The following is a 27,742-nucleotide window of genomic DNA, read 5'->3' as shown; positions in this document are numbered from 1 at the left end:
CTTGCCTCTCCTGCTGAAAAAACGCTTTAAGGTTGCAATAAATGCTTGACTAGACAGGTCTGTTACCAACTCAAGATGACAAGCTTTGGTAACAAAACAAACGAAAATGCACACATACACCTTGTTAAGGCGACCTTTTCTCTGATAGGGGTATTTTATAAAATAAGGACCAAAAAAATCAACTCCAACACAATTGAATGGAAAATTCGGGCTGACTCTTTCTTGAGGGAGTTGACCCATAAGTTGTTGACAGGGTGGTTTTGCTTTGAAACATACGACACACTCATGTACTATTTTTCTACAAGTGTTGCGCCCGTTTAAGGGCCAAAACCCTTGTCTAACAATAGACAGTAAGCCTTGTGGACCAATATGCATGTATTTCTTATGAAACATCACAATAATTAGATTAGTCAACTTATGATTCTTTGGTAAGATTATAGGAAATTTTCTATCAAAATTCAACTTACAATTAGCTAATCTGCCTCCAACTCTTAAAATTCCATATTGATCTAAAAATGGAAAAACACTTCTTACCTTGCTATCTGGAGGTACCTTACCCTCCTTTTCAAGGCTTGAAATTTCTTTTTTAAATTCACTATCTTGAATTAGCTTAATCAGTTTGAGTTCAGCTAATTTTAATTCTGAGCTCTGAAGAGGACCTGAAACCTTATCCTTCCCCTTGCAGTTGTTTACAAACCTAAAAATAAAACTTAAAACACGAATAATTTTAGTGTAATTGTTACTTAAATTTAAGAAATCCTCAATGAAAGGGTTAGCTTTCACATTAAGAAAAATATTAGAGTCACTAAGGATTTTAAGTTCGTCTGGAAAGTCCTTCACATGGACTTCCACCGGAATCTCTCTATTTGGGTAGTCGTCGTATCTCAGGAACAGAGGGCCTTTCCACCACATATCATTTTGTAGAAGTTTACTGGGATCCAAACCTCGGGATATAAGGTCACTCGGATTCTCCTTTGATGACACATGACGCCATTGATGACCATTAGTCGACTCTTGAATTGTTGCCACTCGATTTGCAACAAATGTCTTCAACTGGTAAGGCTCCTTTTGTATCCATGAAAGCACGATCATGGAGTCACTCCACAGATAAACGTTGTTCACAGAAATTTGTAATGCAGATATTACTCTAACCATCAACCTTGCAAGTAGGACTGCCGCACAAAGCTCCAGTCTCGGAATAGTAACTCGTTTAATAGGCGAGACTCTGGATTTACTCGTCACTAGCCTTGTCTTCACTTCTCCATCTCTCGAACGGCACTTGCAATATATGGTTGCTCCGTATGCTACCTCAGAGGCATCTGCAAATCCATGAAGTTCCACATAGTCTACTTCTGCAATAAGAATAAACCTTTCAATTTCTATTTTACTTAAAACTTCCAGTTCAGTAGAGAACTTCTTCCACTCATCAGCTTCCTTTTTTGGTAGTGGTTCATCCCAATTCAGCTTTAACAACCACAACCGTTGGAGGAATATTTTGGCTTTACTTATGATTGGCCCTAGTAAACCAATCGGGTCAAACAATCTTGCAATTGTGGACAATATTTGTCGTTTGGTAACAACTATGTCATTATCGAGTTTCACTCTAAAACAGAAACAGTCTCTTCTAGACCTCCAAGACACTCCAAGTGTTGTAGATTCTGCTTCATTAGGAAAGGAATAGGAGTGATCTTCTTCCGCAAGTTCAGCATGATTACTGCACCACTTGTGCAGTGTCATTCCTGCACTCTTCAGTATTGCGGTTAACTGAGATTTAAGCTCCTTAGCTGTACTCAAAGATTCCGCTCCACTAAGCACATCATCCATATAAAAATTTTTAAGTAAGACTGGCGCAGCTAATGGAAATTTTGGACCTTCATCAATCGACAATTGTTTAAGAGTTCTCATAGCTAAGTATGGCGCACTAACTGTACCGTAAGTCACAGTATTAAGCTCGTAGATTTTCACAGGTGCATCATTTTCTTTTTTCCACAGGATTCGCTGCAAGCATCTCTGTTCAGGGTTAATTTTAATCATTCTATACATTCTTCTAATATCCGCCGTAAATGCGAATGGGTACTTTCTAAATCTAAGCATGATTGAAAAGAGATCATCTTGAATAACCCCTCCATTACGTTGTAAAGAATTTAGCGAAATTCCATTTGATGTTAAACATGATGCATTAAACACTGTTCTCAATTTAGTTGTTGTTTTTTGAGGTCGGTATATCCCATGATGTGGCATATAGTACACTACCCTAGGCTCATTTTTCTCTTCAACCTCAGTCATATGCCCTAGCTCTTCATATTCCTTTAAAAAATCCTGATACAGACTCAAATATTCAAGGTCTTTAACTAATCTTTTCCATAGGGAATTTAATCTCTCAAGGGCAACATCTTTTGAATTTCCTAAGCAAATAGGATCTTCCTTTAATGGCATTGTTACAATGTATCTCCCTTCTTCATTCCGCTTATGAGTTTGCACATAATGTTCTTCACATATTGCTGTTCCTTTATTTTTTGGAATGGCTGTTTCAACATTCTCTATTTCCCAAAATTTTCTCATTCTTTGTTCTAAGTCATTAGATGATTTCATTAACCCACAATGTACGCGGCTCTGTTCTGATGTAACGCTTCCCGACACTATAAACCCGAACACGCTGTTGTGTAAAATAAGACCCGTGTTTTCATAGCGAATTTGTTCAGATTTTAATATCTCAAAGAAAACCTCAGCTCCTAAAAGCATCTCTATACGTTCTGGAACATTAAAATTCTCATCAGCTAATTTTATGTTACAAAAATCCTGCATTTTAATATCAATTTTCCTTGAAGGAATCAAATCTTGCGTGATTTTTGGTACTACTAATAAGTCTAAATGTCTCATGTAACTTTTATCTTTATTGCTAATGCATGCCGAAACTCTTTTCCGAATTGTAAACAAGGAATCATTTAATCCGGAAATCGCAATGTTTACCTTCTCATAATCAAAGTTGAATTTATTCGCACAGTCTCTGCTTATAAACGATGAAGTACTGCCGCCATCAAGTAATGTTTTGACTGGATGTAGCTTATTCACACTATCACTAATAAAGCAAATAGCCGTGCTCAGAAGAACACTTTTTTTGCATCTGTTTACACTAGTCGCTGTAAGTAGAGTATTACCGCTGTAAGGCAGAAAGTCTGGCGCTAGGGGGGAAAGCACACTGGAACTACTCGCTGTTTCGTTTTTATTTTTTTTCTTCTCTTTCGATGATTTACTTTCTACTGGAAAATACAATGTCATGTGGTGCCTTTTCCCACAAACGGAACACGAAAACTTTGATCTGCAGTTTTTGACGGAATGGTTTAATCCTAGGCAATTAAAGCATAATTTATGACTTTTGATGATTTCAACCTGATCATTCACCGGTTGTTTCAAGAAATTTGGGCATTTTGCCAAAAAATGATTTTCCTCACAAAGAACACACTTTAAACCTTTTGCATCGGCAAGGAATACCTTTGAAACATTTTTCGACGTTTTGTAATTGTTGCGAGATTTTTGAAAACTGTGCACACTTGCGGCAAGGGACTTTCCGCGAGATGTGAAAAATAAATCTACTTCCTTAGCCATTAGTTGAGGCGGAAACCAACTTTCAGCTTGCCTTACAGAAATATGGGCTGACGTTTCTCGATCTAATGTCTCAAACAATTTGTCTGATATTACTAACTGCTTCAGAGTTTCAAAATCAGACACTTTCCTCAATTTTAAGTAATATTCGAAATTTGTGGTTAATCGCGACACGAACTGCACATGGGACTCATTTAGGCGTTGAGCCTTTTTAAAATTTTCTAAAACAATTTGTGGTGTAGGTTCGAATTCTTTTAGAATAATAGCTTTTACTTTTTCATAGTCACTTAGCTCCTCATCTCTAATATACACGATAATGTTCGAAGCCCGTTCCCCTAACAAGTTTAACAATATTTCCGCTTTAGATTTCTCAGGCACATTTTTTGTCGCGAAAGCTCTTTCTAAAGACGAGAAAAAATAACTCCAGTTTTCAGGTTTACTCGGAACCTTCAATGTTAGTGTTCTTATACTTTTAATAAGAGATTCTAAGGAATCGGAACTTTCTCCTTTACTTTCGGTTTGATCATTATTAACACTTTTTGTTTCAGCTCGCAATCGAGCAATTTCCAGTTCTGTTTTAGATCTCTCTAATTTAATTTGTTCTAACTGTAATACTTTAGCTTCTTCAGATTTACGATGCTCTACTATGGAATTACCCAACTCTATTACCGAATTTGGATCGGATTTAAAAGCTTCACTACTTTTAATCGCTAAATTTAAATCTGTAACAGTTATCTTTTCACTTAACTCTATATTCAGTTCTAAAGCCAATAGCTTTAAATCCTCTTTAAGTGCACCTTTTATCAACATTATACTCTTAATGAAATAACACAAGATAATAAGTAATTCTTCTCAATAATTTAAACACAGTAACACAGTATATAAATTTTCTCAAAACTCTTACACAGTATCTCAAAGTAACAAAATGATACTTTATTCTTAAATCGAAACTGCTGACTTACTTGTTACTTGTAACTAACTCTTAATCCATAGATCTCTGGCCCATGACGGACCACGATGTTTTGCACAGGCACTACACTATAATTCAATAAACTCAGGAACAATGGACTGTATTATATCTCACTTTAATTCTCATTAATTTACATAGTTCATGGCCACTCGAAGCCACGCTACCTCTCACACGCTCTTAGCTCACAATCTCATGTCACAAAACTCTAAGAGCTCAAGACGCATGCGCCGACGCTAGTAATGAAATGCGCGCAACAATATTCCTGACGGTTTTCTCGCGTATTCATATCATTAAAAGTTTCTCAATTTTATTCTGTCTTCGGCGTTGCTTTACTCTTGTCAATAGCGCTTGTCACGCTGGTGTAGGTTTGAGCCAACTTGCGCATTAATTATTTCTGTGTAGCCTTTGGCTAATTTACAACTTAAATTTAGTTTAAACTTGAATTTGGTACTTTTGAGTTATGCCATAAATGCTGGCTGTTTTGTAAGTACAAGAAGTGTCTTAAGTACAACTTTCAGTCTTAAGTACAACGTAAGTACAACTTCTGTCCAGTTGTAGTCGAGAAGTTTAGGTGCTAAATTAATCACATAGCAAATTTCAAGAAATCACAAATTTTTAATTTTACTTCCTAATGAACATTTTGACAGTACAGTACTAATATGACAGTAATCAGGAAATAACCCAGATCCGGTTTAGATAACCCAGATTCGATTCCTATTTGCAATTCATTAACTGGATCTGTCGTGGAAAAAAACATATTCCTAAATAAACACTTATCCCAGCTACAAAAATTATTCATTTTTTTTCCTTTCCAAAATACATTTTCCTACTTTCCCCAACAACATATTAAGGTCAGAATAAACATACAAATAAAAGCTTTATCCTGAACTCCATAATAAACATTACCATCCAAATAAACTTCAGACTTATATAATCACCCTACAACAAAGAGAAGGTGAAGGGTAGTTACGATTGCCGACTTCAGGACTCCTCAATGTCAAGAAACAAAACAAATTTAACGATGCAGTACTCTTTTTTTTGAACTCATGAAACCTGTCCTTAACACAGTCAGTTGCCGTACATAACACAGTTTGACATTGTTCACGATCGTTTACGATTGTTCACAAAGATTGATTAACACAGTTTTTATGTATATTTTCATGTATTCGGAACCGTCTCTTTAGGCATCGGCAACTGGAACACCCGCCAAGAACATCACGCAGATCGGTTCATCTTCTTTTCTGGTGTTTTATGAGTTCCTGTGTTTCACTTACATTACATACTTATTCATTGAATACCTTTGGTCATCTTCCCTGAGGTCGAGACTGCTTCGCAAGTTTACTTCTATCTCACATACGCTAGAGATTCATCACCACTTCATTACTTTACTTTCTCTTCTTCATTGTCACTCTGTTTATTTCTAGATATCTCTAATAAAAAGCTCTTTCTCCACTCACTCTGTGCACATCTTTCAGCCTGTGAACTCTTGCTAATCGTGACTTTTAGGAATCATTTCTCAAAATCTGGACACTGGAGTACTTCTCTCGTCTTTCCAAGACATATTTGCTAAAATACATTCGTTTTCCTTCACACACTTGACACATCTTTCAGCCAGTGCTCTTGCTATTGGTAACTTCAGGGAATCATTTCTTAAAATCTGGAAATTGGAACACTTCTCTCGTTTTTACATTACAGATTCTCTAAAATACGCTCTTTTTCCTTCACACCCAGGTGCACCTTTCAGCCAGTGAACCTTTCAGCCTGCTGTTCTTAATTTGTAAGAATCCTTTTTCGAAATCTAGAAACTGGAACACTTCACCTCTATCCCAAACTGCAGTCTCTACTCCCAACGAGGGGTTGACGAAGACTCTGAACACCCAACTCAAAACCTGTACCTAGAGGGGGAAAAAGCCCATCCGTCCATCTTCAACAAAATCTACAACCTTTTTTTCATTTTTGCCATCACAAAACTAGCAGCTGCCGCAAACTCTCACCATCCAACTCAGAACAAGTCGGTCAATGAAAGTCTCCTTCCCCTTTGGATCTTGGATCATATCTTTACTGCTGGCTTTAGCTACTAGGAGCTCTTACCAGTATATTATCATTTTACCATAGGCCATAAAGTTAAAAATTTAAGAGGTGTATTTAAAATACACCGCGCCCGAAGGCGAAATCAATAAATGAGAGAACTCATAAAATAAGTTTTGCTAAATTGCATATCATGGCATAGCATGGGTGATTATATACGTAAATGGTGGCGAGAAGCGAAATGAAAGTCTAAGCTTCTGCGTGAGTCAAGAAGAGCAGAAACACGTGATCAGCGTCCGGCATTTAGATTGGTCGAGGAGTCAGAGTTCGAAAAATGAAGTTTTTGTAGTTTTTGGCAATAAATAAAGTTCGAACATAGTAAAAGCAACATCTATTTGTGAATTTAAGAGTCCTATGTCTTTTGAAACACTTGAAAATCTTCTAAACTTGCGATATAATCATTAAATGAATAGGAAACTGTAAAAGGCGAAAATGAGGTCATGTAGCTCACTAGGGCTAATGAGTGAGAGTAAGCACTTGGTGTTACCACGAACTTTGATTTTAAAACACACGATACGAAATAGTAAAAATTAAAAGTAAAAGTAAAAATCTTGGTTAAATAAGTAGTAAAACGAAGAATTCATCGATGAAAAATAAAGTCCTAATTTTGCAAAGTTCATCTTTCTTGAATAGTAACTGCAAAGGAATAGTAAATTTTTTTTTTTTTTTTTTTTTTACACATTATATACACTACCACCACTTAGAATTGTGGTGGATCGTTCGAGGTCTTTTCACTACGTTCTCAATAGTAGGGTCATAGTCTGTAAGCGATTTAATAGCTTCATAGGGAGAATTTCTCATATCTTCAAAGAAGTTGTGTGCAGAAATTAGGATTTGGTCGTGAATTGGATTGATATCCAGGTCTTTGTGAATTTGAGAATTTCGCACGAACCAGGGTGCGTTCACTATGCTACGTAAGATTTTGTTTTGAAGTACATTTAATTTTTGTCCGTCTATTTATCGGGCAGTAGCCCATCCTTCCCCTTTGAACCAAATCCTCTCTTTTAACTTCTCGCCTAATTAATAATCATACGACAACGACTGACGCAACCAAGCCTCATTTCAAATTAATTGGTGAATCGCAGTCTGCCACGAGCTTATCGCAGCCAAAAATAACTCCATAAAAATTTCAGTAGGCGCTGCACATCCTTCTTTATTAACGGCAAGCGAGAACCTCAGGGTACTTTCCTCTTCCCGGGAAAAAAAAAAAAAATCACACCTCTACACAACGTCTCCTACGATGAACAATACTTTTATTTGCAAATTCTGCTTTCCTCGCAGACTGGCATCTAACAAACTCTGGCGTTTAAATCCACAGTTAGAAAACCTCTGAGACCAGAATTACTACATAACACAATTATTTGAGTTTTAAATAAAAGAAACTTTTACATCCTTTATAATACCGAAAAGAGTGATTCTATACAATTGTTTTAATAATTTTTAAAAGAATTATGCATGATAGTATTCTTTCTCCTGCTCCTTAACCGATGTTTTTTCTTTTACAATATTCTTTAATGATATTTATTTTAATACCTGAACTTATCTGCTGTTACTACAGATTAATGTGACAAATGCTAAGTTACTGGAAATGGGCTGATTATAGAAAAGACTGATTTCCGATTAGTCATAGGTTTTTGACTGCTGCCCAGTGGCGACGCTGTAATGCATACACAAAAGCAGTGCGATGTATGTATGCTTTAAAAGTTTGATGTGGACAATGAAGATCATGACGGAGCTTGTGCGTACTTGCAGTCATAAACGATTCAATATCTCTTTTATTTTTGATAAAACATTTTTGAATCAGACGTACATAGCCAAATCAGTGCAAGATATGCCGGCGTTCTTTAACTATTATATTTATACTTCTGGCATTTTTATTATGTATTTGAAGTTTGAAAGGTAAGTTGATATCAGAATGTTACACTAAAGTTTAAGAAGAAATGCTGAGATTATAATATGAAGGTGAAATTAAGAATAATACAGTTATGGTTTTACTTTATTACTATTGGTTAGTTAAGTTTTGGTTTGCATATTTTAACATTATTATTGGCTAAAAGACTTTTATTTAAGTGCACGTGTCATGAACACCATATAATAATCCTAAGATAGGGATTAATTTTGAAACGATGCAGACAGATTTATCATAAGCGTGCCGCTACTTTTAAGGTAGAAATAAGAAATAACAAAAGAAAATTAAATTAGAGAACATGTAATAAAAGTGGTTGACCGTCTGCTGTGAGTGCAAATCATCGTAAGTACAAGACTTCCTACAAGTCTTAGAGCTTTGATACTTGTTTTGAGCTCAAAAATGAAATGTAGAATAAAATGTCGAACCTTTTAAAACGGAAACTCTGTTTTAAGTTGAACTTAAAATGCTATTAAGTTATAGATATTAAACATTATGAACTGGCAAAGACCAACATTATGAATATGCTTGCGTGATTTTGTTGCATTTAGGGAGCCTTTTATATATTTTAATTTAAAAGTCTTCTAGTCATAAACTCTTTATTGAGGCATTGTACAGCTTTTTAATGTCTTCAAGTAACACTTTTTTATTTGATTTAATTGCAAGTTTAGCATATCCTGAAAAGGACTTTTTTATCGACGGCTGACCTCGACTTTTTAGCCATTAAGTCTTTTTGGATAGCTCAGTAAAGTCTAGAAAAAAAGCAAAAGTTTTAAAATCCTTTGCATAATTACTGTTTGCAGCGTCCTTAAGAGAAAGGCAAATGGAGAAGTGGTCGCCAGTCATGCTAACCAAGACATATAAAGGATATATTGAGTTTTAGACTCATACGATGAAGATGTGTTTGCAAAAATGTCATGGTCAGGCCTAAGAAGAAAATTTTTTCACGCCCACAGTTCTAGGTAGATTATGGGAAAATGATGTCTTTAGTACAGAGCTCCTGAACTTTTTCTCTAGAAACTTTTCTGAACATCATTGTATTTCATCGATATGCAATGATGCTGGATTTAATACATTTCTTAGGAAAATCAGCAACAGAATGCGGTTGAGATAAGTGCGAAAGTTTGAAAAATATGTCCGCAGATTTATTTCCTTAATTGCTGATCTTAGATTAGGGCTACCATTTTCAAAATTTTTCAAAGTGAAGCAGATAACTTTCAACACAGAGGCAAGAAAAGTTTTGTAAATATAAAATATAATATTTATGAGGTTTAAACTTATTGGATTGGATTAAATCTACTTCGTCGATAGCGCATAAACTACAATAGAATAAATTCACTATATTTGTTTACCATAGCGAAACTCTGGCGCTAGGTTCACTTAACAGCGTTATATTTCGTTCATATTATAACTCAGAATGCGCAAAATTTATATCATTTGAAGAATTATCTAATCGTTGCCACCTGTTCTATTCAAATACTTTAATAAATCTAGAACAATGTATAAAAGAAATTAAGCAAACAAAACAAAAAAGAAACAGTTTTTCACAGACGATTCAGTATTTCTCATTCAATTAATTCAGTTCTCCCTTCGCGAGAAGGCAATAATACATAAAAACTCAAAATATCTATATTAAAAATTACGAAGTAAATCTTAAACACTTATTTCCTCGAAAAATTCCAGAAAGAATTAAGCATGATTTAATTCGCAATAATAAATGACGGCGTTATCTTTGTTGTTGCGAAGCTTAGTCTCTCTAGATAGGCAATAAATCTACTATTCTTCTGTTTCAAATTTAAACAAACATGTCCGCCATGTTACTTAAACATTAGGCTTAATCGCACTAAAACAGCTTTTAAATTGTTGATAATTCTACAAATATTGCTTGCAGATTTCTTAAAAGCATAAAACCTTAACCTGAAGATATGAACAGCATAATTCAATCATTTTTAAAGTAAAATATGTACAATTTACTAACATATAAGAGTAAAGAAACTGAGATCACTGAGCCGGGTAACATAGTGGATATATATATAAATATATTTATATACGTTTGGTGCGGCTGATTGGACATTAATTGCTGGCTGATTGGACAGCCACACCAAACGAGAAAATACGAGGTGGACATCTACATGTTATAGCAGTCCTGTATACAAAATTTCAACGTTCTGAGGCTACTCGTTTTCGAGTTATGCGAGATACGTACGTACTTACATATTATGTTCGTACAGAAGCCACGAAAAATTCTCTTCAGAATTCATTTTAAAGCAGTTTTGTAATTTTTTGGAGGAAAAGAGTCTTTTATTCTGTCCTTACGTACAGATATCACGCAAAAACATCGTCAAATTGCATTCGATAGCAGTCAAAATGGATATTTTCGTTGAAATATGCTGCCTGAAACTTTTCGCGAGTACAATACTTCCTTTTTACTTCGTACAAGGAAGTAAAAATAGTACTAGAAGTTGGTTCAATACCGGAGAGTCAGAATTAAAGTATCTACAGCGAGACCGCAAAGCGGAATTCCAGAGTTGGCAGGAAATTTGCCACATAATGTGCCATAAACACTCTCTGTCTCAAATCTAAAAACCTCAGTTTAAATACTTAATACTAATTTACATTCTGGTGTGGAATACGGAAATGAGAAGTGAAGACTGAAATTGTAAACGACTGGTTAATTAACATAAGGTTCCGTACATTTTTCACACCAGAATTTAATTAATTCAATGAAAGTCATTAACTACCTTGCTAAAATCTTAAATTCTAAACCTAGAAAATGACTAATTTTTTTACAATTATGAAGTTTGTTCCGTCTTTTCGGTAGATAGGTGGCGCTCTTGCTGCGCGCCAATGAAAAATATTCCACTTGACGCTTGAACATGAAGAATGACGCATGTCATTCTTTTTTTATGCTTGATTACGTTTCATGCCCGCTATAGGCGGAAGTAATATACTATATCAATAAGTTTATCGTTAATAAATGTTATTTCTATGTTCTGTGAAATCTTGAAGTTTTTGATTGCCATTTCTAATGCTTTCCCAACCTGACTCATGAAAACGAAACAACTTAGAAATTATGACTCATGGTACACCACCACTCATTTTGTAATGTACTCACTGTAATACTCTAAAACCTGAAAATAGTGTGCTTTTACAGACATGTTCTGTTATTGCTCAAAGCAAAAATAAATCGAGAATCGTAAGATTATTAATTGATTCAGGTAGTTAACGGAACTTCATCACCCACAAGTTAGCGCGCGATTTAGAATTGCAAGTCATTAGAAAAGAATTTCTAACAATTTATTCGTTTGGAAATCAGCGCGGTAACTCGCAAGAATTTGATGTATATAGTCTAAAAATAAAAAATAAAAAAGATGATCGCTGCCTTGTTGTAGAAGCTATCGAGATATAATTAATATCATCAACAGAATTCCAGGCACCATCCACATGTCAAAACATTAAAGAATTTATGACTAAAAAGGATTTGGAACTTTCGGATACAGGTCCCGATTGCAAGTCATTAGAAAAGAATCTCTTAACAATTTATTCGTTTGGAAATGAGCGTGGTAACTCACAAGAATTTGATGTATATAGTCTAAAAATAAAAAATAAAAACGATGATCGCTGCCTTGTCGTAGAAGCTATCGGGATCGAATTAATATCATCAATAGGATTCCAGGCACCATCCACATGTCAAAACATTAAAGCATTCCTAGCATCTCTAAAAAGATTTGTGTCACGCAGAGGAAAACCCAAGAAAATCTTTTCCGATAGAGGCACCAACTTTGTTGGGGCTGATCGAGAATTAAGAAGATACATAGCTACACTTTCCTCTGAGGAAGCATTTCAAAACTACCTGAGCGGTGAAAATATTCAATGGATCTTCAATCCTCCTGCTGCCCCTCACTTTGGAGGCCTTTGGGAGGCTGGAGTGAAACAAATGAAGATTCATTTAAATCGGACTATTGGGACCCAGATTCTGACATACGAAGAATTTCACACCTTAATTACACAGATCGAGGCGTGTTTGAATTCCAGGCCAATAGTTTCCATCTCATCTGACCCTGAAGATTTTAATCCTTTAACACCTGGACATTTGATAATTGGTACTACATTAACAGCAATTCCTGAACCTGATCTTACAAATAATAAGCTAACCCCTGCTGAAAGATGGAAATTGACACAGCAAATTTTCCAGAGCTTTTGGAAACGTTGGTCTAGAGATTATCTTTCTCAATTTCAAGGGCGTACCAAATGGTTGAGGGATAAACCAAATTTAGCCCTCAATGACTTAGTCTTGATGAAGGATGAAAATTTGCCTCCATTAAAGTGGCGACTTGGATGAGTAATTGAACTATATCCTGATGCTGATGGTAAAGTTCGTGTTGTGAAACTAAAACCTTTATTGGGCGAAATGAAGCGTCCTATACATAAACTTTCCCGCTTACCATGGAGTGAATAAGACTCTAAAAACAACATTAATTGTATATTCATAATTTGTGTCATTATTATTATTATTAATTAAATTATGTTTCAGATTTAGAGAATGGACTACAATTGTGGATTATGGTAATTTAGCAGTTTCATCATTTTGTTTTCCTCCTAGAGATTGTAAGTATGTTTTATTTGTAAAATTTTATGCTAAATTTAATGTTGTTATTTAATTTAAATTTGTCATTATGCATTGTTATTTTATATGATATACCGTTGAACGTTTGGGAAACTTGTTTAAATCTAAAATTGAAGATCTTTATAATAATGTTGTAATGAACCAATGTTCATCGGGGCGGAGTATGTTCCGTCTTTTCGGTAGGTGGCGCTCTTGCTGCGCGCCGATGAAAAATATTCCACTTGACGCTTGAACATGAAAAATGACGCGTGTCATAAATTTTTTATGCTTGATTATGTTTCATGGCCGCTATAGGCGGAAGTAATATACTTTATCAATAAGTTTATTGTTAATAAATGTTATTTCCATGTTCTGTGAAATCTTGAAGTTTTTGATTGCTATTTCTAATGCTCTCCCGACGTGACTCCTGAAAACGAAACAACTGAGAAATTATGACCCATGGAACACCACCACTCAAAATTAAATGTCTAAAACTAAATTTTTACAGAAGTTTCAATTTCGTTGGAATAAATTTGGCGTCTTCATCACCATTTAATTTATTCTCATGTCTTTCAGGCATTTTGGAAAAAAAAAAAAAAAAAAAAAAAGGTTTAGCAAGGGAAAAACTTTACATTTTATAGTTTTCAACTTGGCATTTACAATTTCATTACCGATATAAACTCAGTTTTTCACTCCTGCTGTCTACAATTGTAATGTATGGAGGTGTGTGTGAAAATGTGTAGAGTTTTGAACAAACTACCTTCTAAGAAAAATCCTACAAATTAATAACTAAGACACCCTACAAGTCAACGACACCGTATTTCAAGATTGTACCTTATGTTCTAAGATTAATTTTCATTAAATCTTATTCATTGGAGAACCTGAATTTTAACTCTTTAAATTTTTTAAATAATAATATTTAATAAAAGCTCTTTAATAAAATCTACGCTAGCTTTTATTTTACTTCAAATTATTATCAAATGTTAGCGTGTACTTTATCTTGCATAATAATAGAATACTTTATTTTTAAAAACAGTTAAAAACGTACTGTTATGTAAAATCATTAAATTTATTTACATTCAAAACATTACTCATTTTGGCTTTTACATCACAATGTATATAAGTTGCTAACATCTATTCTGCAGTTGCTCCAAAATTTTATCACTGCAGTCTCTTGGACTAAGAGGTTACAATTTATATTCATACTTAAAATAAAATCCTTCAAGATAGATGCATAGATAAACTGAAAAGCCTTATACTGAAGAAAAATTAGGACGTCTTCTCGTTTGAGGCAACACGAATAGCTACTGTTGCTCGTCTATTGTTTCAAGAAGTTGATTCTGTTTATATTATAAAACGCGTTCATAACAACTGGTTAAATCAGAAAAATCACGAAGAAGCTATGTAGTTTTCAAATTTTGAACTATCTTCAAATAATATATGTACCTCTTCATTTCTTACCTTAAAAAATATATACGAAGCTGAAAATGGTAATTTGTTAAAATATGGATATACAACATCTCATGACGCTCTGTGGCCTACAAATTCAGACCTTCAAAATGTGAAACTTGCTTTGCAAATTTTCAACCAACAAATATCACAAGGCCTGAAAGAATTAGGTGTAAAGCATAATTTGTCAAATTTTCATGAACCATCTGCATATATTAAAATATTTTCTTCGTGGTTTTCAATAATGAATATTAAAACACCAAACCTAAACAAAAGGTTACAGTCCTGTGATGACTTCTGCAAACCATTAGTATGGAATGAATCAGACAAGAAATTTGTATTTTTAATAAATTTTTTTTATTTGTTGACAAAATCGAAAGACATGAAGAGTGATACTGGTAGGTTGACAAAAGAGACACTTTCTGCTGTTATATTAACAAGAGCATGTATGATAGAACTGTGCAGGTATTGTATAGGTGAACTCAACATGTCCTACTTTTAGCCTGGTAAAACCCAGACAGACGAATTGGAACATCGTTTTAGTTTATATCGCAGGATGGCTGGAACACATTCTCATAGTTGCTACGACACGTTTCTTGGAGTAGAAAACAAACTACGTGCATGTTCTGTATTAAACTTAACTAAAAGTAAAGAGGCAGAGGCAATTGTTATCGATGATTTCTCTAACTCTTTTAATTTGATTAACGATACTTCTCATGAAATTATTGTAAAACGGTTTCATAATTTCAAGCATATTGATGTTACAGATTCTGATCTTGAAAGTATGGTTGATAAATTGCCTTTGCATATTTGACTGGGTATGGTGGACTGAAGTATGGTCTCTTATTACGAGCAACGCTCCTACATGATCAGCTGATTTTGACCCGTTTGTATATATGTTCCAAAAAAAGTTGCCTGCATATTATCTCATTGGTGTTTCTCTTATCAAGATGCTGAAACACTTCGAGAATATCAGTTTGTGGTTCATGCCATGAGAGATTTCTAGATGCTTTGCTGGTTGGACCTTAATATCAGATCAGAGTCCAACGAGGGAACACAGATTTCTGTATTAGGGCTAGACGGACCTATAAGCAAACTCAAGCCCCACAGTCGGCTTTCCCGAAAGCAGATACTCTCGAGAGCTTAACTCCCAGCCACTGACACAAAGACCTCTCGCCTGCTGATATTATTAATGTAATACTGCGTAATTTTATTATCGTGCCGAAGCTCATAAGCCCTGAATATGAAAAGAATTTCCTGCAAGTATTTAACCAATGTAATTTAATATATGCTATGATATTAGAAATTCTTATGTGTTAGGAAATTTAAATTATTTCCTGCAAAAAAGCCATTTATCACTTAAAATTATTCAATTGCTATTATACTCTTGTACAAATACTCTTTTAAATAATTACTCACATTTAAAAAATGACAGTGTTACTAAATATTCAAATAAAAGAAAACTAAAAACAGTTGCAGTGTAACCATAAATAACAAAGAATATATTATGCATAAACCAACATAATCCTTTGGCTTGGAAAGCAATTTTAGTGTATTTAACTTTTTAATTTTAATTACCTAAACATGTATTAGTAAGTGTATTTGTAATTTTACATTTTATTATTTTTGTAATTTAATTTCTTGTTTCTCTATTAAAACATTAAAAATTGATAGGTTTGTAATTAAATGTGTTATGCAAATAAATAATATTTAAGACCTCATTTGATCTATTGAATTGTTTTAAACATTTTGTATAAGTAACATAAATAGTTGTACACATACCAGCAAACAATCGAGATTTATACTCATGTTTTTTAAATCATAATATATTTTTCATTTAAAATATAAATTGTATGCTTGAAAATTACTTTTGACTGATCTTTGTGTATATATATGTGGTTGGGGAGTTGAAGATGCTATCCTTATGGAAAACACACTTCCACACCACAGACATTTAATGAACACAAAAGAAAAGGTACAGGATTGAATCCAATGACAGTGCCGTTGCGCATTCATGCGCTTGTTGAATACAAACAGAGTTCTGCATAACTTTTACATATTTTAAATAGCTGCTTGGCGCCTACTCGCGCTCGCTATCCCATACAGTTCTTGAGTTACCACCTTCGCGTGAAAACAACCTCTTCAGTTACCACATTCGCGTGGAACTACTTCTTCAGTTATCACTTTCGCGTGAAAATCAATATCTTACCACCTTCTCGAGTCGACATCTTAGCCCCTTCGCGTGGAATCGTCATGTGTCTTCGCGTGTGTGATGATGTCATGAGTGACATCCTCCTCTTTCCTCTCGCTGCAGGCGCATAGCTGATGCCTTCTGGTGGCTGTGTAGAAATAACTGTTACCATCGAAAACACGGATCAACGACACTGGTACATCAAGACAGCACCTGAAAATAAATTTAAAAAAATAAAATAAAAGGAAAAAAACAAAGATAGAAGTGCGGAAGGACCACACACAGTCCTAAACAGGAACAGTCCAAGGCTTCATGTGATCAGCTGCTGTAATGGTACAGCCACGACTTTCATGGTGTCCTACTTTTTCCACCTGGTACCGATCTTTCCCTTTCCTCGCTGTTACGGACGACCTCGATACGGAGCGAAGAACTTTGGCCTTAACTTTAGACCACCTTCGTACTGCGTTCTTTGTAAGGCAACTAGGTCATCCACATTGTATACCTGTGCCTCTTTTCTCTTCTTGTTATATGTTTTTCTATCCTCTTCCTGAATTTTTAGAATGTTTTTCTTTGCTTCCTCTCTCATATCTTCTCGATCTTTCATCATAATATTTGTTTCTTCTTCTTCGAGAACTTCCATAATCTTTAAGTCCTCTCGATTTCTCATTATAACACCAGTGAGGCGCTCAAATGGAGAACTCTTTGTGCTTCTGCTCTTAGTGCTGTTCAAGATACGTTGTACATCTCCAAGATATTTGTACCACTTGGTTGGATCATCTATGGATAATTTGGATAGGACTGGAATCAGAGTGAGATGAATTCTTTCCACTTGTCCATTTCCTCTAGGAACGCCTGTAGTTGTAAATATGGGCTCAATCTTCTCCTGACTACAGTAATCTTCAAAGTCTTTAGAGTTAAAAGCCGTACTTTTATCGCTTATCATTCTCAAAGGATTACCGAAAGTTGATTGTTGCAGTTTCAGCTTCTGCAATGCCTCTTGAGCTGATGTAGACTTACTGGAGAGAGCCACACGAACTTTGTGAATGCATCAATCACGGTTAAGGTATGATTGTAGTTCTTATTTGTCGAAGGTAATGGTACTAGAAAATCAATATGAAAAGTGTTCAAAGGAATACTATCTTTTGGTATGGGATTTAGCAACCTTTCGCCCTTACCTCGTTTTCTGTCGCACAAAATACATTCTACACAGTTTGAGATAACTTGTTCAATTCGTTTTCTAAGGTTAGGAATATTAAAAGTCCGTTTTAGGTACTGCGAAGTGTCCCTTGTAATGAAAACAAAAGAAAAGGTACAGATTGAATCGAATGACAGTGCCGTTGGGCCTTCATGCGCTTGTTGGATACAGAGTTCTGCATAATTTTTACATATATTAAATAGCTGCTTGGCGCCTACTCGCGCTCGCTATCATATACAGTTCTTGAGTTACCACCTTCGCGTGGAAACAACCTTTTCAGTTACAACCTTCGCGTGGATAACCTCTTCAGTTATCACCTTCGCGTAGAAATCAACATCTTACCACCCTCGCGTGGAATCGTCATCTGTCTACATTGAGTGACATTCTCCTCTTTTCTCTCACTGCAGGCGCATAGGTGATGCCCTCTGGTGGCTGTGTAGAACTAACTATTAGCACATATATTATTATACATATGTGATATTTTAGAGGCTCGTACGATGAAAAAACGTAGTAGATATTGTATATATATGTAAAGTATAAAATTTAGCTTTCAAATGATAAATTAATAGCCCATTTAACTTCCGTTTCATTCTAAAAATAATAGCAATAAATTTTTCTCTCCCTACAGTTCTGATGCGCTCTTACCAGTAAAATCTGAACCCAAAATCCTGTACACTAAAGTGCCATGTGATCTGAAATGGAATTTGGTATAAAAAGGTCAATGACGTCACTACTTCTTATCTTCCGTCTTTTCTCTTGCTTCGTGTCTCTGCTTTACATTGTCGCTAATCTCGTAGTGTTTATTCCTCTAAATACGTCAATTGTTTAAGATGTAAGCTTGTAACGTTGCGCGCCTCCAACTTGCACGCAACCAAGAGGTGACTGTGAAAACTGGATAAAATACAGAGTCTTGTGAAGGGTTTAAGTCCCTTTTTATTCAACGTAAAAATTACAATTGCGTGCTCTTGACGCTCACAGACTGCGCCAACTCGGCGGTCAAATAAAAATAATAACCTGAAAAGAAACTAAAGACAAGACTCTAACTACGAGGCTCTCTAAAATAACTAACTCACCGCGTTTTACAATACCGCTGCGAATTCAGCAGACTTGAAGCTCACTTGAACGATTAACACTACTTCCCGCCAAGCACATAGGCCGAAACGCGGGGTTCTTCAATTTCTCGCTAACTACCTCCGCGCTCGTGAAGTAAGAATATCACACACCGAACTCGTTTCCCTTCTATTTAAATCATAATACTTCCGCAGATAATTTGAATCCTTGCGCGTTCTACTCAAATTTACATATTCTGGCATTGGCAGTTCCAGGGGAAAGTAAGGCTTGACAGGAAGGTGTCCGCCGATAACATCGCGGCAAAAACATCGTCGACGAAAACGTCGCGGAGAAAACAACGCAAGGTGAAAACGTCGTGCTACAAAACATCGCAAAGAGAAAACATCGCAGTTCTAAAACATCGTGGTACAAAACATCGTCGTAGAAAAAAAAGCGGTTCAAAAAGATCGCAGTTTAAAAACATCGTCGTCGAAAATATCGTGGTAAAAAATAAAGTATCTACAAATCATCGCATGACGATAATATCGCAGACATGCTTTTTTCAGGTTTTAATAATTGTAAATGGATATTCCCATAATGATTTGTGAGCGCAAGGTGTAAAGAAGGATAAATTTTACTTTCAGATATTTTATTAACTAATAAATTTTTGCTGAAAACGTAAGAAGGAAACTTAAGCATAGAAAATTAAATGTAACTTATAGATTATACTTTTCATGAAATATTACCAGTAAAAACTTTATAAAAATGATTTATTAATGGCCTTTGTTAGTTAACTAAGTCGGTTTAAAATTATATTAAGTGCTATAAGTTGCATTAATTTTTTATGCTTAAGTTTCCTTTTTATTTTCTCAGCAAAAATTTATTAATTAATAAAAAATATGAAAGTAAAAATTATCCTTCTTTCCATCTTGCGCTCACAAATCATTATGGGAATATCTATTTACACTTATTAAAGCATGCCTGAAAAAAGCATGTCTGCGATGTTATCGTCATGCGATGATTTGTAGATACTTTATTTTTTACCACGATATTTTCGACGACGATGTTTTTAAACTGCAATGTTTTTGAACCGCTTTATTTTCGACGACGATGTTTTGTACCACGACGTTTTCGCCTTGCGTTGTTTTCTCCGCGACATTTTCGTCTGCGATGTTTTTGCCGCGATGTTTTCGGCTGTAACCTGACAGGAAAGATAGTTTAAACTTAAAATAAATGTTAGTTAAAATAAATATAAACCCTACATTTGCCGCTGCCAGAATTTGGAAAACGTGGAAGCAGGTCCTACAAACGACGTGTTGTAAGTTTCTCTAATTCTGAACTAACTGGCGAGAACCTCGTTTACACAAAAAAAATCTTATGTAACAAATTGTATACTAAAATTCTGTTGCTCGTTATAAAGCTCTCTTCTTACAGCAACTTTTCCTGGACTTCATCAATCAATCTTGGTCTTTCCTTCCAGCATCTGGAAGGAATAAGTATCAGTATCTTTCTAAATACATTATAATTTACACTTTCTTGACACAATAAATTTTTGTTTTTTAAACGATTCGTTTTTCTTAGTTATTGCTTACTTCACATTCATTCAATTTTTCAAGCATTAATTTAACTTTACCCTGGCTCTCCACCGTGTGTGGTGTCAAACGGGAATATTCGTGTTTTAGTCTTACAACACTTCCCCTAACCACCATGATTTGTTAGAATTCAACGACCAAATAGACACACCTTACTCGACATTCTACAACTCAATGAGCTACTTTAATATTCTTAAAAATTCAAATGTAGGTGGAGAACCCTACAAAACACATTCATTCTAACTTCCCCCTCATTCATCTTTAAACATGCAGGCTTTCGCTCTAAAGCATGACTTTATCTACAATTTAATACTTAAATTTTGACTTCATTGCTTTTAAGCATTCACTTTTAGCATCTACAATTTTATGCTTCTAGACTAAATTCTACTTTTACATAACATTCAAGTATTTACGTACATTTACAAAATTTTAATACATATGATTTTTACAATTTACCATAAAATGAATAAGAGAAAATAAATTTTTACTTTACTCATTCTTCGCCAAGCTGGCGGCACTGAAACTAAAATTCTTATTAATACAAGAATACGAAGTTATTTTTATCTTCGGCCAAATTTTGGCTTTAACATAACAGAATTAGTCTTTCGACCAACAGAAAATGCTTGTTTTTAGCTTTTACACTTAAAGAAAATAATACTTTTGCCTTAGCTAAATAAAGTAAAACAAAACTAAGTCTCAACCGAGACATATTGACTTTCGTCAAAACATAGAACTTCGTACTTATGCATAACATTTCGGAACAAAAGAGAAAAAAAATTTATAGAAGGTTTTAACTTATCTTTGAATTTTCGATGCTTGAAACTCCGTCATTCGTTTTTGGCAAAATTGGTCCCAAGTTAGAGGTTTCATGGATGTTAATCTTCTCCTTACTGCCCTCCGAGTGTCGTCCACATCACTTTTTCTTTTGCGTCCTCTACATGCTGGCCTCTTGGCGGAGTAATCGTCTGGTGGTTGGCATTTCCGTTTTTCCCTGGGACGGCTGGTCTTGACGTCCTCCGGTCTGGAGTCCTTCTTGAATTTCTTCTGTTCCTCGTATTTTTGTGCCTCCTGTTGGCGTTTCAGTTTCCGGAACGGCGGTCTTGCTGGCACCTGACTCTGTGGCCGTGTGCGCGTTCTCCTTGATGTATAATTTCTCCTGCAATTCTTTGTAGGTGGTGTTTTTCTCTTTACCACGGTTTCTTTACCCGGTTCATCTGTATTTTTGTTTTTCTTAACCGCTGGAGTTTGAAAATTATTTTTTCTTTTTGATACCGACGTCCGGGTTGTAGAAGGGCTAGGTCTCTCTTCAGTTCTCTGCTTCTTGGGTGGTGGAACAGTTGTTGTTATTTCTGGACTTTCTACTTCGTTTAGACTTGAGTCCTGCAAGAAACTTTTAAGGATTTCAAAATCATTTGGATTATAGTATTTTTTCACATGGTCGGGACTTGCTTTACAGATCTCCCCTCTCTCGTTCTTAAGGTATAATACGACTCCTTTGATTTCATTGAATTACTACATAGGGGCCTTCAAATTTTGGAGCTAGCTTTGCCGTAAAATTATCTGGGGCACTTGATAAAGAACATTTCCGCTTCAATAGTTTATCCCCAACTTTAAAATCTGCTTCACGGCGTTTTCTATCATAATACGCTTTTTGCTTATTTCTTGCCGTATCCGAGCTTTTAAGCGCCTGATCAATAAGTTTCTGCACATCTTTCTGTTTAAATTCTTGCTCTCTTTGTTGCACAAAGAATAATTTATCTAAAGGCGTAATTAACTTTCGGCCTAAAAGTAATTCTGCTGGGGTTTTTCCCGTAGTATCGTGATTTGCCGTTCTTAAAGCATAAGCTAATTCATTTATGTAGCCATCCCAGCGCTTGTGATGTGTGCTCACGAAACTGCGAATTATTTTTACTATGTTTTTATTCACTCTTTCTGCTATGTTTGCCTGCGGTCTATACGGAACCATTTTGATATGGCGTATGCCAAGTCCATTGCATATGTTTTCAAATATTTGACTAATGAATTGTTTTCCGTTATCGCTAATGACTTTTATCGGTGTACCGTATTTTAAAATGTATCTGTGTAAGAATGCATCTGCGACTGTTTTGGCTGACGCGCGTTTAAGTGGAACAATTTCTGTCCATTTTGAAAAATGATCTACTATTACTAAAAGAAAACGATTTTTATTTAACTCGCTCTGGGGGAAGGGACCAAGAAGATCTATGCCTAAAATTTCATTCGGAAATGTAGCGCGAATGCTATTTAAGTACCCGGCCGGGTTGTAATTAATATCATTTATTAACTGACATTGATTGCAGGACCTGACATACGCAGTTACTATTTTGTATAATTGTGGGAAATATACCGCCTCGCGTACCCTTTTTAAAGTCTTTCTGACCCCTAAATGACCCGCTGTTTTCGCGTCGTGTAATTCCTTCAAAATGCTTAATCGAAGCGAGGCTGGGATGACTGGTTTGTACTCGAGATTTTCGTTTGTTGTTTTCGTATAAAATAATAAACTATCTATTATTTCATAGTTTTCTGCTCTATTTCTTATCGCATCGATATCTGTGTGCTCAAAGCTTTCTGGGTCTTTCAAATATGCATAGATATTTCCAAATTCAGGATGAGCTTTCAGTTCAGTGATAATACAGGGGTATTGATGAGCGCTTCTTTTAATCTTTCAAATGCTGTATTTGCTTCCGCTGTCCACGTAAATTTACCTCTCTTTCTTTTGATTACTAAGAGTGGTTCAACAATATTAGCGAAATCTTTTATGAAAGACCGATAGTAAGAACATAACCCAAGGAAAGAAGAAAGTTTCTTGGCGGTGTTGGGCGGTGGGAAATTCTTCATGGCTTTTATTTTTGAATCTTGCGTTTCTATACCCTTTTGCGAAATTTTATAACCGAGATATTTAAGTTCTTAGTTGCGAACTTGCATTTTGAGGCATTAATTGTAAGACCGGCCTCTTTTAATAATTTAAAAACCTCGTCCAAATCTTTAATATGTTGTTCCAACTTACTACTCGTTATAATTATATCATCTAGATAAATTAAAGTTGATTTTCCTAGGACAGGCTTTAGAACAATGTCCATAGCTCTCTGGAATGTTGATGGGGCCCCACACAACCCAAAGGGCATGCGTAAAAATGCATAAGTGCCCGATTTTCTTATAAACGCGGTTTTATGTATGTCTTCGGGTCTCATAGCTATTTGATAGTAGCCAGACGTTAAGTCCAAAGTAGACATGTATCTTGTCGATTTGATCTGTCTAATAATTTCCTGTATAACCGGCAAAGGGTAAACTGGGAATTTAGTAATACTATTTAGTTTTCTGTAATCGATAGCAAACCTCCAAGCCCTTTTATCCGAAGGAGGACACTCGTTCTTTTTCCTACATAGTACGACTGGACTCGCGTACTCACTATTTATGGGCGTTATTATTTTATTCTTTAACATCTCCTGAATATGTTCTTCGATGATTACGTCTTTTTGTTTGTCATACCGATAAGGTTTAGTCCTACAAGGTTTTTCGGCATTTAATTGAATCTTGTGCGTAACTATTTGGCAGTTTCCTGGTTTTTCTGAAAATAAATGAGAAAAATTACTCACCACTTGCTGTATTGCTTTCCTTTCATGTCATTCAGATGGCTAAGGTCCAATTGCGGTGTCTCCACAGGTTCCACCACCCTCTGGTCCATCTCCAACACCACGGAACTATCTTGAAAATTTAATTTGGCCCTCGCGGCCCTTAAAAACTCCATACCTAAAATAAGAGAATGTTGCAGATCTTTCACTACAAAAATTAATACTTTGAGACTTTCCTCTTTTACCTGTAAGTTTAATGATAATTTCCCGATGCAGTGACATGTTTTTCCTTGCGCCGCTATAATTTCCGTATTTTTGGTTTTAAATAATCGTACCCTATAAAAATTCTTTTTGAAGAAATTTTCACTCATAAAATTTCCTTCTGCTCCTGTATCGATGAGGGCTTCTACTGGTACATCGCCAACCAGGACTTGTATAATTGGTAGCTGTGAGTTTTTTACGATGACCGTATTTAAATGTCTATTTGAGGGTTTTTTTAAAACTTCCGGGGTCTGGACCCTCCCTTTCACAGGCCCCTCTACTCGTTTAAAGCTTTCCTTTCAATCTGTGCCTTCTGGGTACGCGGATGTTTATTTTCAAATTTTCTTTTTGGGCCTTGACCTTCGAGTTTCGATGCGTTAGCTTGATAGTTCTTTCCCCCATAAGAGCGATTTCCATTTCTGGTTTCCTCATTTGAAGATTTCCTTCGGGTACTTTGAGAATATGTTTCCCCTCTCGCTTTTTCCGCTATTCTGCGATTTTGAAACTTCACCGCCAATTCGAAGAGTTCCTGCAATGTGCTTGGGTTTCTAATTTCAAAGTAGTCTTGAACAGCGGGTAACAATCTTGGTAATATTATTTCAATAATCTCCGCATCGGGTTTCTTTCCATACAACATATCCGTTAGCTTGATTTTTCGTAGAATAAAGTCCGTCAATTCTGCTATATCCCGTTGATAGAAACTATATAGTTCGGCTCCTAGCCGTGCGCGATCTTTCACTATGGGGAAGGCCTTTACTAACGATTTTTTGAAATTTTCAAATGTCTGGCTTCCAAATTCCCCTAATAAAAATTTGCCTATATTTTTCCACCATAGCGCGGCCTGTCCTCTTAGTGCTGATGTGGCGATGGCAACTTTTTGTCTTTCAGGAACAGGGTAGAGCTGAAAGTGGTTTTCTAGAGCTTCTAGAAATACCGCCACCGAATTTTTTCCGTCGAAATGGACGTTTGGCTTGATTGACGCTCTCAAAGTCTGGACCAGGTATCCAAATCCTTCTAACTGTGTCATTTCTTGGTGTTGTCCAGCGGCTTCCATCCAATTTTCGGCCATTTCAGTTCGATAAGTGTTCGGGCGCCAATGTAACGTTGCGCGCCTCCAACTTGCACGCAACCAAGAGGTGACTGTGAAAACTGGATAAAATACAGAGTCTTGTGAAGGGTTTAAGTCCCTTTTTATTCAACGTAAAAATTACAATTGCGTGCTCATGACGCTCACAGACTGCGCCAACTCGGCGGTCAAATAAAAATAATAACCTGAAAAGAAACTAAAGACAAGACTCTAACTACGAGGCTCTCTAAAATAACTAACTCACCGCGTTTTACAATACCGCTACGAATTCAGCAGACTTGAAGCTCACTTGAACGATTAACACTACTTCCCGCCAAGCACATAGGCCGAAACGCGGGGTTCTTCAATTTCTCGCTAACTACCTCCGCGCTCGTGAAGTAAGAATATCACACACCGAACTCGTTTCCCTTCTATTTAAATCATAATACTTCCGCAGATAATTTGAATCCTTGCGCGTTCTACTCAAATTTACATATTCTAGCATTGGCAGTTCCAGGGGAAAGTAAGGCTTGACAGGAAAGATAGTTTAAACTTAAAATAAATGTTAGTTAAAATAAATATAAACCCTACAAGCTGTTCAAAAATTGGGAAGTGCACAGCGCACCCACAGTGATAATGTGAATTATCTCAGAATAAAATTATGTGTGGAATTTACCGTTATGTGTGTTCTCCGAGTGTCATCTTTCTAAACACGCAGCAAAGTCTTCAAGTTATGCAGTCCTTTACGACACCAATCCGTTGCAACTTTCACCAAGTCATCTTATTTCATCTAACAACGCAGTGTTATCACATATATATATTTGTTTACAGTCCCCGTTTAAAACATTTTAACATTTTACTTTCAAGTTATTTTTTCAAAACATCTTTCAAAATATAACTTACTAGTATGGATTCACTCTTTTAAGATAATCCTACTATAATTAAACTTAGGAGATAATATAACCAATTAATCAATATTATTTAGTAAATAAATTATTATATATATATATATGTTAAATTCAAATATATATATATATTTATTGTTTCAAAAGAATAAATTAAATTTAAATAAATTTAATTTAAATACAAATTTAAATAATTCTTTACGCCATTGCTGCAAGGAATGAAATTTAAACAAATTTAAATTTTAACAAACATATATATACTTAAAAAAGCAAATTTAAAGTTAAAATAATTAAAAAAAGTGCAAACATATAAAAGATTTAATTTTCGAACTAATCTACAATATCATTTAAATTCAGATAGCATAAGTAAATTAAGTGCAAAACCAAACCATGAAAATAAATTCACCAATTTAGCAAATTAAAATTAATCTAAAAAAAATTTTTTTTAATGCATAAGTGAATGACTGTTGAGCAGACTGGAGACAGACTTATCAAGGGGAAGTTGCCTCCAAACCTAACTCTTCAATCATTCAATTCGTGTTTCGTCATTCATGCAGGCAAGGGTAAAAGTTAAAACCAAAAGTAAAGAGTGAAGAATGTCCAAAAAGAAATACAAATAAAGTGGTACCTTTAGATATTAGCAATTAAAAATTAAAGTTCTAAAACGAAAATACTAATGAAGTTTTTTGAGAAAAAAGCAATGTAAAGTCTAGTATTAAATAAAACTTTTAAAAAAATTAAATTTTTAAAAAATTAATTTTTCAGAAAACTTAATTTAGAAACCAATGCATTTTAGAAACCCTTGTCTACAGAACCTCCCCGACACGAATATGCATATCAATAAAAAGAAACTAAAAAGGGACTAGACATAATTTATATAAACCAATAAGAAACAAAAAGAACTAACTCATAATTTATAAAAAACAAATATATACTTAAAAATATAACTTCATATCTAGAAAATACTTAAATACTACATAAAAAATTTTTAAAAAATACTTAAAGCAAGTAAATAGTAAGTTTTAATTCTAACTTACCTACTATATTAGCGTGGGGGTCTGCAAAAGTATTTCCAAAGTAATGTAAGTGTGTTCTGCAAATTATATAGATGGCGCTTATGTAAGTAAAGTTGAGTGCCAAGCTGTTTTTGTAAACTTTAATATTAAAATATTTAAAAAACATAAATCTAGAAAAAATTAAATATCCTAAAAGTATGTAATTCAAGTTTTAATTTTAACTGATCAACTATTTATGGTAGGGAGTTTAGTAG

General features: G+C 35.0%; 1 long non-coding RNA gene across 1 annotated transcript in view; it reads left to right on the top strand.

Annotated features, from left to right (window-relative positions):
• The window catches only part of LOC146996770 (uncharacterized), a 183,266-nt gene that overhangs the window by 122,477 nt on the left and 33,047 nt on the right, over positions 1-27,742 (top strand). Inside the window, exon 3 of the long non-coding RNA XR_015041659.1 lies at positions 13,102-13,175. This is a non-coding gene — a long non-coding RNA (uncharacterized LOC146996770). The remainder of the gene's footprint in view (positions 1-13,101; positions 13,176-27,742) is intronic.

Source organism: Stegodyphus dumicola, chromosome 6 (genome assembly GCF_044657685.1).
Source record: "Stegodyphus dumicola isolate Sdum_Otavi_A_Nest chromosome 6, ASM4465768v1".
Classification (NCBI taxonomy): domain Eukaryota; kingdom Metazoa; phylum Arthropoda; class Arachnida; order Araneae; family Eresidae; genus Stegodyphus; species Stegodyphus dumicola.
Note: the sequence above shows the minus strand (reverse complement) of the source record. Positions and strands in the feature narration are given on the sequence as shown.